At 47.8% G+C, this 16,510-nt stretch overlaps 1 protein-coding gene across 1 annotated transcript in view; it reads left to right on the top strand.

Annotated features, from left to right (window-relative positions):
- The window catches only part of LOC308700501 (nuclear factor 7, brain-like), a gene marked incomplete at both ends in the record, with an annotated part of 251,973 nt that overhangs the window by 148,175 nt on the left and 87,288 nt on the right, over nucleotides 1-16,510 (top strand). The window lies entirely within an intron of this gene.

Genomic DNA, 16,510 nt, shown 5'->3' with positions numbered 1-16,510 from the left:
TTTATATATATATATGTGAATGATTATGCACAGTACACTGTAGAGAAAACCGGGCACTGCCGGGTCTTCATCATACTGAAAGCACCTTCGCATGCAGAGAAGGAACTTCCATATTATAGAATTTCATAAATGTGGAAGGCGAGGACCAGCCGGCCGCATCACAAATATCCTGAATAGGAAAACCAGATGACCAAGCCCACGATGAAGCCATGCCTCTAGTCGAATGGGCTTTAATACCTATGGGGCAAACCTGACCCATTGAAGTATAAGCCATAGATATAGCATCCACAATCCATCTAGACAGCCTTTGCTTGGTGACTGGATCGCCTTTGGATCGGCCACCAAAGCAGACAAATAGCTGTTCTGACTGCCTGAAAGACGCAGAACGCTCCAGATAAATTCTCAGTGCCCTGACAGGACACAGAAGATTCACCTCCCCATCTTCGGCAGAGGGGGGAAGGGCTAATAACGTAATGACCTGTGCTTTAAACGGAGTGGAAAGCACTTTAGGCACATAACCATGCCTGGGTTTGAGGACGACCCTAGAGTCACCTGGGCCAAACTCCAAACATGAAGGGCTCACAGAGAGCGCCTGCAGATCCCCTACTCGCTTGATAGATGCCAGTGCCAGCAGGAGAGCAGTCTTTAGCGAGAGAGGTTTCAAATCAACCGACTGTAGCGGTTCAAATGGTGGGCCCTTTAAGGCCCCTAAGACCCTGGAGAGGTCCCATAGGGGCACAGAAGGGGGCCTGGAGGGGTTAATCCTCCTAGCACCCTTCAAAAACCGCACCACCAAATCATCCCTTCCTATCGACTGGCCAGCTATCGGGGCATGATGCGCTGCAATAGCTGCCACATACACTTTGAGCGTGGACGGGGAGCGGCCCGCATCCAACAGCTCCTGCAGGAAGGATAATATTGTATCTACCTCACATGACTCTGGGTCCAGACAGTTTTTCGAGCACCAGCTGGAAAACACTGACCATTTCAAAGCATATAGGCGCCTAGTAGACGGGGCCCTAGCTTCGGAGATAGTGTTTAGGACCTTCCTTGGAAGGTCCCCGGGTACCCGTTTAGGGGCCACACATGGAGGGCCCATAAATTGGGACGCGGATGCCATATCGTTCCTTTCACCTGGGAGAGGAGGTCTTTCCTCGTCGGAACAGGCCAAGGGACTGTGTCTGATAACTGAATCAGCTCCAGAAACCACGGTCTGGATCTCCAGAGAGGGGCCACCAGCAGGACTGGGCACCCGCTCTCCCTGACCCTCTTTATGACTTGTGGAATCATCGAGACAGGGGGAAAAGCATATAGGGGGCGATTGGGCCAACGATGGGTCAACGCATCCCTGCTCTTCGAGAAGAACATCTTGCAATGTGTGTTGGATCTCGAGGCAAAAAGGTCTATTTCGGCCTCTCCGAACACACTCCATATCAGACGAACCGTCTGAGGGTTTAGGGACCACTCGCCTGGGGGAGTGTTGCCCCGTGAGAGCATATCCGCGCCCAGATTCTGAACGCCCGGGATATGCATTGCTCTCAAAGAGCGCAGATTGCTCTGTGCCCATATAAGGAGTTCTCTCGCTAGGGCATACAGGCTGCCTGACCTGATGCCGCCCTGGCGATTTATATAGGTTTGTTAAACCTTTTAGGTTTGTTAGTAATGCTTTCAGGGCCAAACCAACCGCTTTCATTTCCAGACAGTTGATGTGTAAGCTCTGCTCCGTGCTCGACCAGAGGCCGGAGACAGGCTTGCCCTCGTGCAGAGCACCCCAACCTAGGTTGGATGCATCTGTAAACACTACTTTCCTTCTGGAAACTACTCCCATGGTCACACCCTTGATGTACCAGTCCTGAGCTCGCCAGGGAATCAGGGCTCTTATACAACCGTGATTCACCATGATGCGCAGGCTGCCGGACTGCCATGCATAGGTTGGCACACGGCGTTTCAGCCAGTGTTGCAGCGGGCGCATGCACAGTAATCCCATACAGAGTACTGGCGATGCTGCTGCCATGAGGCCAAGAAGTTTCTGAAATTTTTTCAGGGGCGCGCGCTCTCGCGCTCTGAACGAGGCTGCTAGCGTCTGCACTGCGAGCGCGCGCTCTCGTGTGAGCCGCGCTGTCATCTCCACTGAGTCTAAAACTGTGCCCAGAAAAACTACAGTCTGGCTGGGTGTCAGTTTGCTTTTGGCAACATTGATTGTGAGACCCAGGCATTTCAAATGGCCGAGAATCAAATCTCTGTGAGCTACCAGCTCTGCTCTCGATTGTGCTAGCACCAGCCAGTCGTCGAGATAATTCAGCACGCGCACTCCCTGATGTCTCAGGGGAGAGAGCGCTGCCTCCATACACTTCGTGAATGTACGGGGTGCCAGGGACAGGCCGAAGGGCAGGACCGTGTACTGATAGGCTTGACCCTCGAAGGCGAATCTCAAAAATGGCCTGTGACGAGGGTTTATCTGAATATGAAAGTACGCGTCTTTCAGATCCATTGTTACAAACCAGTCTCCCGGGCGAATTTGCGCTAGGATGTGTTTGATAGTCAACATTTTGAACGGCCGTCTCATGAGAGCTTTGTTCAAATGCCTCAAATCTAGTATGGGTCTGAGACCGCCGTCTTTTTTCGGAATTAGAAAATAACGGCTGTAAAACCCTGAATATGTTTGCGCTGGAGGGATTAATTCTATCGCCCCTTTTGCTAACAAATTCTGTACTTCGGCGCGAAGCACTTGACCCACGCTGCTTCTCACTGAAGACTCGACTACCGCCTGAAATTTTGGGGGTCTGCGAGCGAATTGGAGCGAGTAACCTCGCTTTATAATGTTTATGACCCAACTCGACACACCGGGGATGGCTTGCCAGGCCTGCACCCTTGTGGCTAGGGATTGAACCACTGAATGGGATGAGTCGCCTACACTGTGGGGACTCACTACCTTTACATTGTGATTTGTGCACATATCGAGTGTTTGAGTGACTGTACCAACTTTTGCTTGTGGGGAAGTCATTCTTACAACATGGAGGGGGCCACCTAGTGTAGGGGGACCGTGAAACCATGGGTTGTGTTTGTGAAACATGCTCTTTTTGTGCTTTATTTGGGTCGCCGTGAAAACGGCGTTTGTTTGTAGAGGCGCGCTCACTGCTGCGGGCCTGTTTACAATAATAAAATCCCCAGCCGCCTGAGCTAAACAGGGAGCTGTGGGAAGTATAGCGGGTCTTTTTGAGGGTGGTCTGGCTAGTGCGAGACACGAGCCCTCTCGCTTCATCCTTGCTAGGATGACTTCGGCGGAACCGGTTCACTCACACCGCTGGGCCGCGGGCCTTGGCGCCGGGGCATCGGGTAGCGCTTTGTCGGTCTCGGCTGGCGGAAGGTATCAGCCGCAGGGCGGGGCTGAGATACCTGCTTTGCCGGTCTGACCGGGTGCGGCGAAGAGGCTGGCTTGGTCTTGGACGCCGAGCTAGAGCGTTTCGGCAGGAAGTGTCGCATTGCCTGGGACGCCTTCTGTGCCTCGGTGAATCTCTCCGAAAACCCTTTGACCGCCGGGCCGAAGAGGCCGGAGCTGGACACGGGGGCGTCGAGGAAACGTGTCTTGTCCGTCTCCCTGATCTCCGTCAGATTCAGCCAAAGGTGGCGCTCTAGCACTACCAAGCTAGCCATACTCTTACCTATGGCCTGTGCTGTAGCCTTCGTAGCACGCAAGGCTAGGTCCGTAGCGCTCCTCAGATCGCTGAAGGCTTCCGGATCCGGGCCAGTCTCGTCCATGGACTGGAGGAGCTTGGCCTGGTAAACTTGAAGCACGGCCATGGTGTGTAGAGCTGATGCAGCCTGGCCAGAGGCGGAATACGCGCGTCCGGCGAGGGCTGATGTAGCTCTACACGGCTTGTTGGGGTGGGTAGCTCTAGCTCGCCAACTAGCCGCCGTGTTCGGGCACAAATGAGCTGCCACAGCCTCCTCGAGGGGCGGCAAAGACTCATAGCCCTTTTCCGCTGCACCGTCCACTGAAGAGAGTGTCGCGGAAACCGATGAACCCACCCGTGCTGAGTAGGGTGCTCGCCACGCCTTAGTCAGCTCCTCGTGGACCTCGGGAAAAAATGGCGCTGGTTTGTGACGTGGGGCCTGTTGGCGCCCCGAGAGAAACCAGCCATCCAGCCGACTACGGGGCGGCTCCTCGGGCGAGGCCCACTCGAGGTCGAGGTCCGTGACAGCCTTAGTCAGGATCCGAAGCATTTCGGCGTCGGAGTTAGTCCTGGTCGCTGAAAAACTGCCTGATGCCTCAGAAGCTTTGGCGGGGTCGAGAGAGCCCGGCCATTCCTCCTCAGACGCAGTAATCGACAGGCTGTCGTCGTGTTCGCCCGATCCTCCGAAGGAGACAAGGCCCGCCACGTGGCGGGGGGGGCGCAGGTCTCCCTCGAAGAAAACCGGTGAGGGCGTCGTCTCTGGAGAAGGCGAGGCACGCGGGGACACGGCCGGCGTGCTTTCGCTTATCTCCATGGTCTCGGGGGGCCTTTGGCTGCGGCACTTCTTCTTCCGCGGCTTAAGTAGTGCCGGGAAGGGAAGGGCGGGTGACGCGGCATCGCCGTCTCGTAAGAGAGCTAGCCGGGTGCGCAGCACGGAGATCGGCATGCTTTCGCAGGCCTCACATCCGCCGGCGGAGAGCGCATTTTCCGCGTGGGCAGCTCCCAGGCAGGAAATGCAGCTCGCGTGTCCATCAGCCTCGTGCAGCTTGAGTCCGCACGTGGCGCAGGATGAAACAGGCATAATTATTTAAAAGGATATGATCGTCGTCGTCGCCGGATAGCCACAGGTGAGACGGCGTCAGGGGGAAAACGGCTTGAGTGCGTAGTCCGCTGAAAAATGCTCGCTCAGGCTGAAGGGCTTGTTCTACGGCGAAGCTTGCAGTATCGGTCAGAGACATGCAGTTGTCGCTGAAGGAGTGAAATCTGCTATAATGGCGAATGCGAGGCTCTGATATAGACTAAGGCCACGCCCCCTTTGGGAGCTCTGACGTACAATGTTGTTCATTGGTGGCCTGTCTGAGGCGCCCACGCCATTGGTTTAAGCAGTTGCTGCAGCACAGCCTATGAGCGAGCCACGCTCAATGTGCTAGCTGTGCAGCTGCAAATGCGTTTTAAATAAAAGCTTCAGTAAATCGAGGAAAAGGAGTTTCCCCACTGCGTATAGCTACGCAATACGAAGTGACCGTTCGAAAGGGAACCAGAATTTGTGTTGAAATAAAGAAATGCATTTTATTGAACACTACAATAAATGTATATTATTGATCAAAATTAGTTTGTCATTAGAAATTGTTTTACTTGGGAACATGAAAAAAAATCTGTGAAGTAAAACATATATAGTGGACCTATTGGTTAAAGGTGTAAATCAAAAGAGAAAACATCTTTACATTATCATTATGACCGCCGCTAGCGTAGCTAGCGAAAGCGGTCATATAGGGATTGTCAAAGTTTTTTTTTTTTTGTTTTTTTTTTGTCACCTTACTGAATTTTTCGTCAACGATACCAGGGACACCGAAGCACCGGGGAACATGAAATTTGGTGGGCATGTAGCCCCACTAGACTTCTAAGGAAAAATTTCGTTTGGTCCCCCCGCGCTGGGCCCCCCTAAACCCCAAAAAAAGCAGTTTTTCCTAAATAACTACCTAAACCGTGGCCCCGAGGATGAAGAAATTTTTATGGTATGTTGGTCTACTAGACTTTTACGGAAAAAATTTGTTTGTTCCCCAGGGGCCACTTCCCCCCCGCGCTGGGGCCCCCGTAAATTTTTCGTCAACGATACCAGGGACACCGAAACACCGGGTAACATGAAATTTGGTGGGCATGTAGCCCCACTAGACTTCTACGGAAAAATTTCGTTTGGTCCCCGGGGGCCACTCCCCCCCCGCGCTGGGCCCGCCCAAACCCAAAAAAATGCAGTTTTTCCTAAATAACTACCTGAACTGTGGCACCGAGGATGAAGAAATTTTTATGGTATGTTGGTCTACTAGACTTTTACGGAAAAATTTCGTTTGGTCCCCGGGGGCCACTCCCCCCCCCCGCGCTGGGGCCCCCGTAAATTTTTTGTCAACGATACCAGGGACACCGAAGCACCGGGGAACATGAAATTTGGTGGGCATGTAGCCCCACTACACTTCTACGGAAAAATTTCGTTTGATCCCTGGGGGCCACTCCACCCCCGCGCGCTGGGCCCCCCCAAACCCAAAAAATGCAGTTTTTCCTAAATAACTACCTGAACCGTGGCACCGAGGATGAAGAAATTTTTATGGTATGTTGGTCTACTAGACTTTTACGGAAAAATTTTGTTTGGTCCCCGGGGGCCACTTCCCCCCCCCCTGCGCTGGGGCCCCCGTAAATTTTTCGTCAACGATACCAGGGACACCGAAACACCGGGGAACATGAAATTTGGTGGGCATGTAGCCCCACTAGACTTCTACGGAAAAATTTAGTTTGGTCCCCGGGGGCCACTCCACCCCCCACCCCCCGCGCTGGGCCCCCCCAAACCCAAAAAAATGCAGTTTTTCCTAAATAACTACCTGAACCGTGGCACCGAGGATGAAGAAATTTTTATGGTATGTTGCTCTTAAGGGCCCACATCAACCTAGCCCATAATCACTCATTTGTGATTTGCGCCCCTCCCATAAAAAATTAAAATGCAATATTATTCTGCTTTAATCGCCCCTATCTTCAGTGGAGATGTTCAGAACTGCACCATATTTCATGTGTATGATTAACTTGACATCCTCTGGGGGTATCCTCTGCTAAGTTTTGTAGAATTTCATCCATGGGGGGTATAAAATAAATTCATTTATGTGCACATTTAGTGACTGTACACTCATCGGCCTGTAGATGGTGCTGTTGAGCGAAGGGTTGCTGGTTTAGGATGATACTGTCACACACACACATGCAGGAATACAAACAAACGCAAGCATGCACACACACTGACATCCACACGCACAGACACACACCCATACACACACATACAAATCCACATGCACAGACACACACACACAAACACACACGCGCACACATGTACGCACACATATATACACGCACAGACACACACACACACACACACACAGGGCCGGCCCGCGGCATAGGCGGAATAGGCAAATGCTAGGGGCGCCACTCATCCATAGGGGCGCCAGAATGAGTGAACGAGTGGATTTTTTATTTTTTTTTAGTTTTTTTTTTTATATATATAATACTATTTTAAAACCATTAATTCGAAATACTACCAAATAAAGCAAAAAAAGTCCGGCTCTTCAATCTTCCCCCGCCCAGCGAGTGCTTGAAGTGCGTCAGAAACAGAGCGCGCGCGATCAGTTGTTGGTAATTTGTTGTGTAGCGTGCCCGCCTCATCCAATGTAGACAGCATTGCTTTTGTTAACACACAGCTCGTAGAAACGGGCCTGGCAGCTCGCGCTAGTCCTAGACACGGTGAAAGTTTCCTGATTGTGACGGATGGCCGAATTTACATGACACATTATAAATGAGCATATAGTCTGCGATAGATACAGTGCCAAAAAGAAGAGAAGAGGATAAAAGGGGATAAAGACAGAGGTAAAGTGATGTAGTGTATGAACAATTTATTGCATTGGAGTAAGATACTATAATTTCATGGCAGTTATTTTTTACCTTAAACTTAATGTTAGCAGTTGTTCTGAGTTCTCCAGAGAGGCCCCAGACTGTGTGATTTTGTAACAATCATGTCAGTTTTAAGACGCATTTTTTATTATCACTTTTTTTTATTAATGTTTTACTCTACAGTTGTGCAGTTTTGTGGGGGATAAATACAGGCCAAAAGTTTGGAAACATTACTAGTTTTAATGTTTTTGAAAGAAGTTTCTTCTGCTCATCAAGCCTGCATTTATTTGATCAAAAATACAGAAAAAAATAATAATATTGTGATATTACAATTTAAATAATTGGTTTTCAATTTATTATACTTTAAATTATCATTTATTTCTGTGATGCAAAGCTGAATTTTCAGCATCATTACTCCAGTCTATCCTTTAGAAATCATTCTAATATGATGATTCATTATGAGTGTTGGAAACAGTTCTGCTGCCTAATATATTTGATGAATAAAATGTTAAAAAGAACTGCATTTATAAAAAAATAAAAAAATCTAATTATATAAATCTTCTTTACGATCACTTTTTATTAATTTAACACATCCTTGCTGAATAAAAGTATTGATTTATTTCAAAAAAAGAAAGAAAAAAATTACTGACCCCAAATTACTGACCAGTAGTGTATATTGTTGTTACAAAAGATTTCTATTTTTAAAACAGTTTCTTCTTTTTCTTTTTTTTTTTTTATTCATCAAAGTATCGTAAAAAGTATCACAGGTTATGGAAAAATATTAAGCAGCAGAACTGTTTCCACTTTGATTATGAATCATCATATTAGAATGATTTCTAAAGGATGGAGTAATGATCCTGAAAATTCAGCTTTGCATCACAGAAATAAATGAGAATTTAAAGTATAATAAATTGAAAACCAATTATTTTAAATTGTAATAACATATCACAATATTATTATTTTTTCTGTATTTTTGATCAAATAAATGCAGGCTTGATGAGCAGAAGAAACTTCTTTCAAAACTTTAATAATAGTAATGTTTCCAAACTTTTGACCTGTACTGTATATGGCATTTTTAAAATTGATTTTCCAAAATTAGTAATGATATTTATTTACAGGTTTATTCAAAATAGCAAAGTTCACATTAAATCTGTATTGTAAAACGTGCTATATAAGATAATGGGGACTTGACTTGAATGTTAGATGTAATGCTCTTGGTATTTCTGTTTAGGCTGTAATGTGTGTGTGTGTGTGTGTGTGTGTGTATATATATATATATATATATATATATATATATATATATATTATATGCTAAATAATCATGAACACAATGACGGGGTAAAATGGGCTGCGATGCATGGGGCACCAGGTAAAATCTTGCCTAGGGCAGCAAATTGGTCAGGGCCGGCCCTGCACACACACACACAGACACACACACACATACACAAACACACACACACACACACACACACACACACACACACACACACACAGACAGACAGACATGCACATACTATTACTTTTTTTAGGTATATACATAAACACGCAATACAGCCAAATTACTCCACGTCATTTATTTTTGTGGAAAGCCAGTGCAGGCCTGAGCGGCGGTCATATTTTGTACCGCGATGCGGTACATCTAGTTTTATGGAGGTTCATGTGGGTTCTTTAATAGATGTATAATTTGCTCTTGTCTTTTTCCCATTTTCTTCAGCTCCTCCACAATTATTCCCAAGCTGGTCACCATCTTTTTTTCAAAGGACCTTCAGCGCCTCTCCTTAAGTCGCCACCATCTTTCCAGATCTGGCCTTACCAGGGATTCAAGTACAGCAGTCCTTCTCTCTGCATGCTCTTCGTAAGCCTCCAGAAATTGTGAGGGTTGTGATCGTCTCTGCCTGCTTGTGAGGTTTGTATTTTGTATGGTAGAGGTTCCTGGCTGTTCATCCACACTAGCACCTGCTGGCTGGTCTTGAAGAGAAGAAGTAGTGGGCCTGCTTTTGGAGGAGGTCTCTTCCAAACCCAGAGCTGTGGAGTGAATGGTGCTAGGTGGTGCAGTACTGATCTCTGATGACCCAAATAACTCATCCATTAGCTGGTGGTTGGGGTTTCAAATGTACAATGAAAATGACCAATGTTTCAGTCTTGTAAGACATGACAATGTTAATTCAGAAACGTAAAAGTAATAAATCAGTCTTCAACTTACTGTATAGTACTCCCAGGTGATCTTCCCCTCCCCAGTTGCACGGCATCTGTCTTTTACTCTCTTATAAGTGGTTAACATGTTTGCTAGTTTTTTGTCAATTTTTTTTCACTTGACAAGCTGTAGCCCTTTTGTGAGAATGAGTTTTGTATGAGTTTTATAGAAAGCCATTTTGTTCCTAAAGTAGACTTGCTGATGAGTTGACAAAACAAAGAAAATAATGTAATTTAACCACAGCATTGACAATTATCTTCCTTACAGTATTTTATGCAATACCTTGTGATTCAAGCCTGTCTGACTGGAAGGAGGGGGATGAAGGTTGAATGGATTCTGGAGGGTTTCCACACACTGCACCAGGTTTCAGAGTGGCAGGTGGTGGGTCCTTGGCAGTGGAGGTAAGTAGTACAGTGGGTCTAGTGGTAGAAATGGAGCACTGGCTGGTTAATGGTGGTTTCACAAAACTGAGGTTTAGGGGTGCTGGCGACCTAGTGGAGGTAGTGGGACATGGAATAGGAGGTTAGAGGAGCTTTGCAGCACAAGCTGGGCCTCTGATAAGAGCTGTTTGGAGAGAAGATTGTAGATGTGGTCATTGTCATTTAAGAAATATTTCCAGTATATTCTTGTTCATTAAGTAAATGTGTACCTTGTTTTGTTTCAACAGCTGATACTTTCTCCATGACAAAAGAAAGGAACATTTGATCTGGGGAAATAAATGATAAATAAAACACTTGCACAAATCATTGGTGACTTGTAATTATTCCACAGTTCTGCGGTTTACTTATCATTTTGCATCCTTTCAGAAATGTCATTGGAAACCGTTAGCATGACAACATTACCTTTGCTGTCTGCCACATTAATGGTTACATTGTCCATTTTGTTTTGTGTTACACAGGGTAATGCAGGTTCTTTATATATCCCAAGGAACCATGGGACCATAGCCAACACCTGCTCCATTCATTATAACTAATAGTTAGCAACAAATGCAATTACCCTTTTAATGTCAACTTTCAGTTTTGGCTCAACATTAATTAGCAGTGATTTCCATTGTATTTAGTGATTAAGTAACTTTATGTATTTACACACTTTTGAGATGTGTGTGTGTATAAGTGGTGTTTTGGAAGGGTGTCTAGAGAACATATTGGATATATACTTTAGCATTTTAACATGGGTGTTTCTGCTAATACAAAATGATAAAAGTAATCTATAAAAAAAATCAATTTCCTGGTGGGTATGTGTTTTTCTTTAAGAAGGTTTCAGCAACAGGGTTTACAGTACCCTCCAGCTGAGATCTTTTTAACATTTGAGACAAAACACCATTCATTTTCATATAGAAAAGCACAATTCTGTTGGATTTATATTGTGATTTAGACCAACTCTTTGAAAGTGAACAGGATGTTGTCCTGTTGTTAAGTTGAAGATGCAGCAAGTTGTTAGCAGTTTGTTAACCACATGCAGGTGAAGTATGAACACAGCAAAAGAAACTAGAGAATATGAAGAAACCATATGAACAAATGGAGGAACATAATGTATTATGCATTATTTGTATAGGAACATACACTCCCCCTCTCACACACACACTGGGTGAGCACAGCGCAGGCCCAGAGACCCCTCCCCCTTTCACACTGACACTGAGTGAGCACAGCACTGGACCAGAGACCACTCCCCCTTTCACACACACACACTGAGTGAGCACAGCACAGGACCAGAGACCACTCCCCCTTTCACACTGACACTGAGTGAGCACAGCACAGGACCAGAGACCACTCCCCCTCTCACACACACACACTGAGTGAGCACAGCACAGGACCAGAGACCACTCCCCCTCTCACACTGACACTGAGTGAGCTCAGCGCAGGACCAGAGACCACTCCCCCTCTCACACACACACACTGAGTGAGCACAGCTCAGGACCAGAGGCCACTCCCCCTCTCACACTGACACTGAGTGAGCACAGCGCTGGACCAGAGACCACTCCCCCTTTCACACTGACACTGAGTGAGCACAGCGCTGGACCAGAGGCCACTCCCCCTCTCACACACACACTGAGTGAGCACAGCGCTGGACCAGAGACCACTACCCCTCTCACACTGACACTGAGTGAGCACAGCGCAGGACCAGAGGCCACTCCCCCTCTCACACACACACTGAGTGAGCACAGCGCTGGACCAGAGACCACTCCCCCTCTCACACACACACTGAGTGAGCACAGCGCAGGACCAGAGACCACTCCCCCTCTCACACACACACTGAGTGAGCACAGCACAGCACAGGACCAGAGGCCACTCCCCCTCTCACACTGACACTGAGTGAGCACAGCGCAGGACCAGAGACCACTCCCCCTCTCACACACACACTGAGTGAGCACAGCGCAGGACCAGAGGCCACTCCCCCTTTCACACTGACACTGAGTGAGCACAGCGCTGGACCAGAGGCCACTCCCCCTCTCACACACACACTGAGTGAGCACAGCGCTGGACCAGAGACCACTACCCCTCTCACACTGACACTGAATGAGCACAGTGCTGGACCAGAGACCACTCCCCCTTTCACACTGACACTGAGTGAGCACAGCGCTGGATCAGAGACCACTCCCTCTCTCACACTGACACTGAGTGAGCACAGTGCTGGACCAGAGACCACTCCCCCTTTCACACTGACACTGAGTGAGCACAGCACAGGACCAGAGGCCACTCCCCCTCTCACACACACACTGAGTGAGCACAGCGCAGGACCAGAGGCCACTCCCCCTCTCACACACACACTTAGTGAGCACAGCGCTGGACCAGAGGCCACTCCCCCTCTCACCAGAGCCGGATTAACGCAAAGGCAAACTAGGCACGTGCCTAGGGCCCGATTGGCGGGATGGGGCCCAGACAGAGGGACAAAAAAAAAAAAAAGTCCTATCTACAATTTATTTCAATATTTATTAGTTAACTAAAAATAGTGACGATGTTTATCTTAACCATAGACTGTTACATTACTGCAGTTAAACCAATGAATGTGTCCGTTACAAAGCGGGTGCCGGCTTCTGAAAGTACAGGTATGTGTAACGAACGCATCCATCAGGTGCTGCGAGGCAAAAGCCTAATAAGCACACAAAGAAGCACTGCTCAAAATGCAGGTGTGTGAGTTGTCGTCATCTATTTTGGAGTGATTGCAATGTATTCTAAATATAAACTTGTACTGTAGATCAGCGTCATTTCTGGAAAAATCATTCACCGCTTTATTACGAGTTTAAAAGAGCGCGAGCGTCATTAACGTGCCCAGACGCGACGCTTTGAATTTGCGCGTACAATGAATGACATAGCTGACTAGTAAAAAAGCTACAAAATTAAAAGACAAGACGTCTGTATTCTAAGTTAAAAAGCCAACACACTACAATATTTTTAAATGTTTCAAATAAAGGATCTCATATCTATGGGTCTATCTTCTAAATTCTGCTGCTGATTAGATTCCTGACATTACGCCAATAATATCAGTTTATATATTTTTTTTCTGCTCAGTAGCGATCGTGTTTTTCTCTTCCACTTGATTTGTGTATAACATATTTAAGGTAGCAATGCAATATAAAGCACATATGCTCATCTACTTAAGTGTGATTCTGGAACTGTGAATAAATTGAATAAAACAGCAAAATAACAACAACAACAACAACAATAACATCTTCATTAAACAAAAAAGAGATTACCTTAGATAAAGTTTGATTAATATGTACATACAGTACCGGTAAAAGTCTGGACCCATTACTATTTTTAATGTTTTTGATTATTATGCTCTACAAGCCTGGATTTATTTGATCAAAAATACAGAAAAAAAAGAAACAGGAATATTCAGCAAGGATGTGTTAAATATATAAAAAGTGATAGTGAAGACTTTTTTAAAACAACTTTTTAATAATCAAAAATCCTGAAAAAAAGTATCACAGGTTATAAAATAAATATTAAGCACCATTTCTAACATTTGATAATAAATCAGAATATTATAAAGTTTTCTGAAGGATCACGTGACACTAAATTCAGCTTTGCATCACAGAAATATAACGTATAGTAAAATAGAAAACCATTATTTTAAATTTTAATAATATTTCACTATATTATTTTTTCTGTATTTTTGATCAAATAAATCCAGGCGTGATGAGCATAAGAGACTTCTTTCAAAAACATTAAAAATAGTAATGTGTCCAAACTTATGTAGTACTGTGTAAGTAAAAATATACTGCTTTTAAAATTAAATGTTGTATAAAAAGGTTAGGAATCATATTTGTTTCAAGTGTTTTTTTATTGGGGGTGGGGGGCCTCCAACATGAATTTTGCCTAGGGCCTCCTAATGTCTAGAACCGGCCCTGCCTCTCACACACACACTGAGTGAGCACAGCCCAGAACCAGAGGCCACTCCCCCTCTCACACTGACACTGAGTGAGCACAGCGCAGGACCAGAGGCCACTCCCCCTCTCACACACACACTGAGTGAGCACAGCGCTGGACCAGAGACCACTCCCTCTCTCACACTGACACTGAGTGAGCACAGCGCTGGACCAGAGGCCACTCCCCCTCTCACACTGACACTGAGTGAGCACAGCGCAGGACCAGAGACCACTCCCCCTCTCACACACACACTGAGTGAGCACAGCACAGGACCAGAGACCACTCCCCCTCTCACACACACACTGAGTGAGCACAGCACAGGACCAGAGACCACTCCCCCTCTCACACACACACTGAGTGAGCACAGCACAGGACCAGAGACCACTCCCCCTCTCACACTGACACTGAGTGAGCATAGCGCAGGACCAGAGGCCACTCCCCCTCTTACACTGAGGCCCTGTTTACACGAGAACGCTCCCGGGTGAAAACGTAAAAATATTTTATCAGATGTGCCTTTCGTTTAGACGGCGATGGCGTTTTTGGGGCTTAAAAACGCAAAATAGTGAAACCACCCTCCAGAGTGGAAATCTTAAAAACTCTCCACCGTCGCGTTTCCGTCTAAACGGTAAAAACGCAAAAGTCTGCTAGACAGTGAAGGCACCGATCAGTGCTTCACATTGCCACCTAGCCGCCTGGAGTGCATACTACATTGAATTTCACACACTTTTGCGTCACCGTATGCACGCAGATTTCCCCCCCATAACGCTCGTCTAAACACAGAATAAAAAGTGATCACTTTTGCGTTTTCTCTTCAGATCGTTTCCGTGTAAACGTAGCCTAACACTGAGTGAGCACAGCGCAGGACCAGAGGCCACTCCCCCTCTCACACTGACACTGAGTGAGCACAGCGCAGGACCAGAGACCACTCCCCCTCTCACACACACACTGAGTTAGCACAGCACAGGACCAGAGACCACTCCCCCTCTCACACTGACACTGAGTGAGCACAGCACAGGACCAGAAACCACTCCCCCTCTCACACACACACTGAGTGAGCACAGCACAAGACCAGAGACCACTCCCCCTCTCACACTGACACTGAGTGAGCTCAGCGCAGGACCAGAGACCACTCCCCCTCTCACACACACTGAGTGAGCATAGCGCAGGACCAGCGGCCACTCCCCCTCTCACACTGACACTGAGTGAGCACAGCACAGGACCAGAGACCACTCCCCCTCTCACACACACACTGAGTGAGCACAGCACAGGACCAGAGACCACTCCCCCTCTCACACACACACTGAGTGAGCACAGCACAGGACCAGAGACCACTCCCCCTCTCACACACACACACACACCGAGTGAGCTCAGCGCAGGACCAGAGACCACTCCCCCTCTCACACACACACTGAGTGAGCACAGCGCTGGACCAGAGGCCACTCCCTCTCTCACACTGACACTGAGTGAGCTCAGCGCAGGACCAGAGACCACTCCCCCTCTCACACACACACTGAGTGAGCACAGCGCTGGACCAGAGGCCACTCCCTCTCTCACACTGACACTGAGTGAGCTCAGCGCAGGACCAGAGACCACTCCCCCTCTCACACACACACTGAGTGAGCACAGCGCAGGACCAGAGACCACTCCCCCTCTCACACTGACACTGAGTGAGCACAGCGCTGGACCAGAGGCCACTCCCCCTCTCACACTGACAATGAGTGAGCACAGCGCAGGACCAGAGACCACTCCCCCTCTCACACTGACACTGAGTGAGCACAGCGCTGGACCAGAGGCCACTCCCCCTCTCACATTGACACTGAGTGAGCACAGCGCTGGACCAGAGGCCACTCCCCCTCTCACACACACACTGAGTGAGCACAGCGCAGGACCAGAGACCACTCCACCTCTCACACTGACACTGAGTGAGCACAGAGCAGGACCAGAGACCACTCCCCCTCTCACACTGACACTGAGTGAGCACAGAGCAGGACCAGAGACCACTCCCCCTCTCACACTGACACTGAGTGAGCACAGCGCTGGACCAGAGGCCACTCGCACACACACTGAGTGAGCACAGAGCAGGACCAGAGACCACTCCCCCTCTCACACTGACACTGAGTGAGCACAACGCAGGACCAGAGGCCACTCACACACACACTGAGTGAGCACAGAGCAGGACCAGAGACCACTCCCCCTCTCACACACACACTGAGTGAGCACAGCGCAGGACCAGAGACCACTCCCCCTCTCACACACACACTGAGTGAGCACAGCGCAGGACCAGAGACCACTCCCCCTCTCACACTGACACTGAGTGAGCACAGCGCAGGACCAGACAGGGGCGTAGCACC

Source organism: Scardinius erythrophthalmus, assembly GCF_964197995.2.
Source record: "Scardinius erythrophthalmus genome assembly, chromosome: 13".
NCBI lineage: Eukaryota > Metazoa > Chordata > Actinopteri > Cypriniformes > Leuciscidae > Scardinius > Scardinius erythrophthalmus.
The sequence above is the reverse complement of the archived record's forward strand: the minus strand, read 5'-3'. Positions and strand labels throughout refer to the sequence as shown.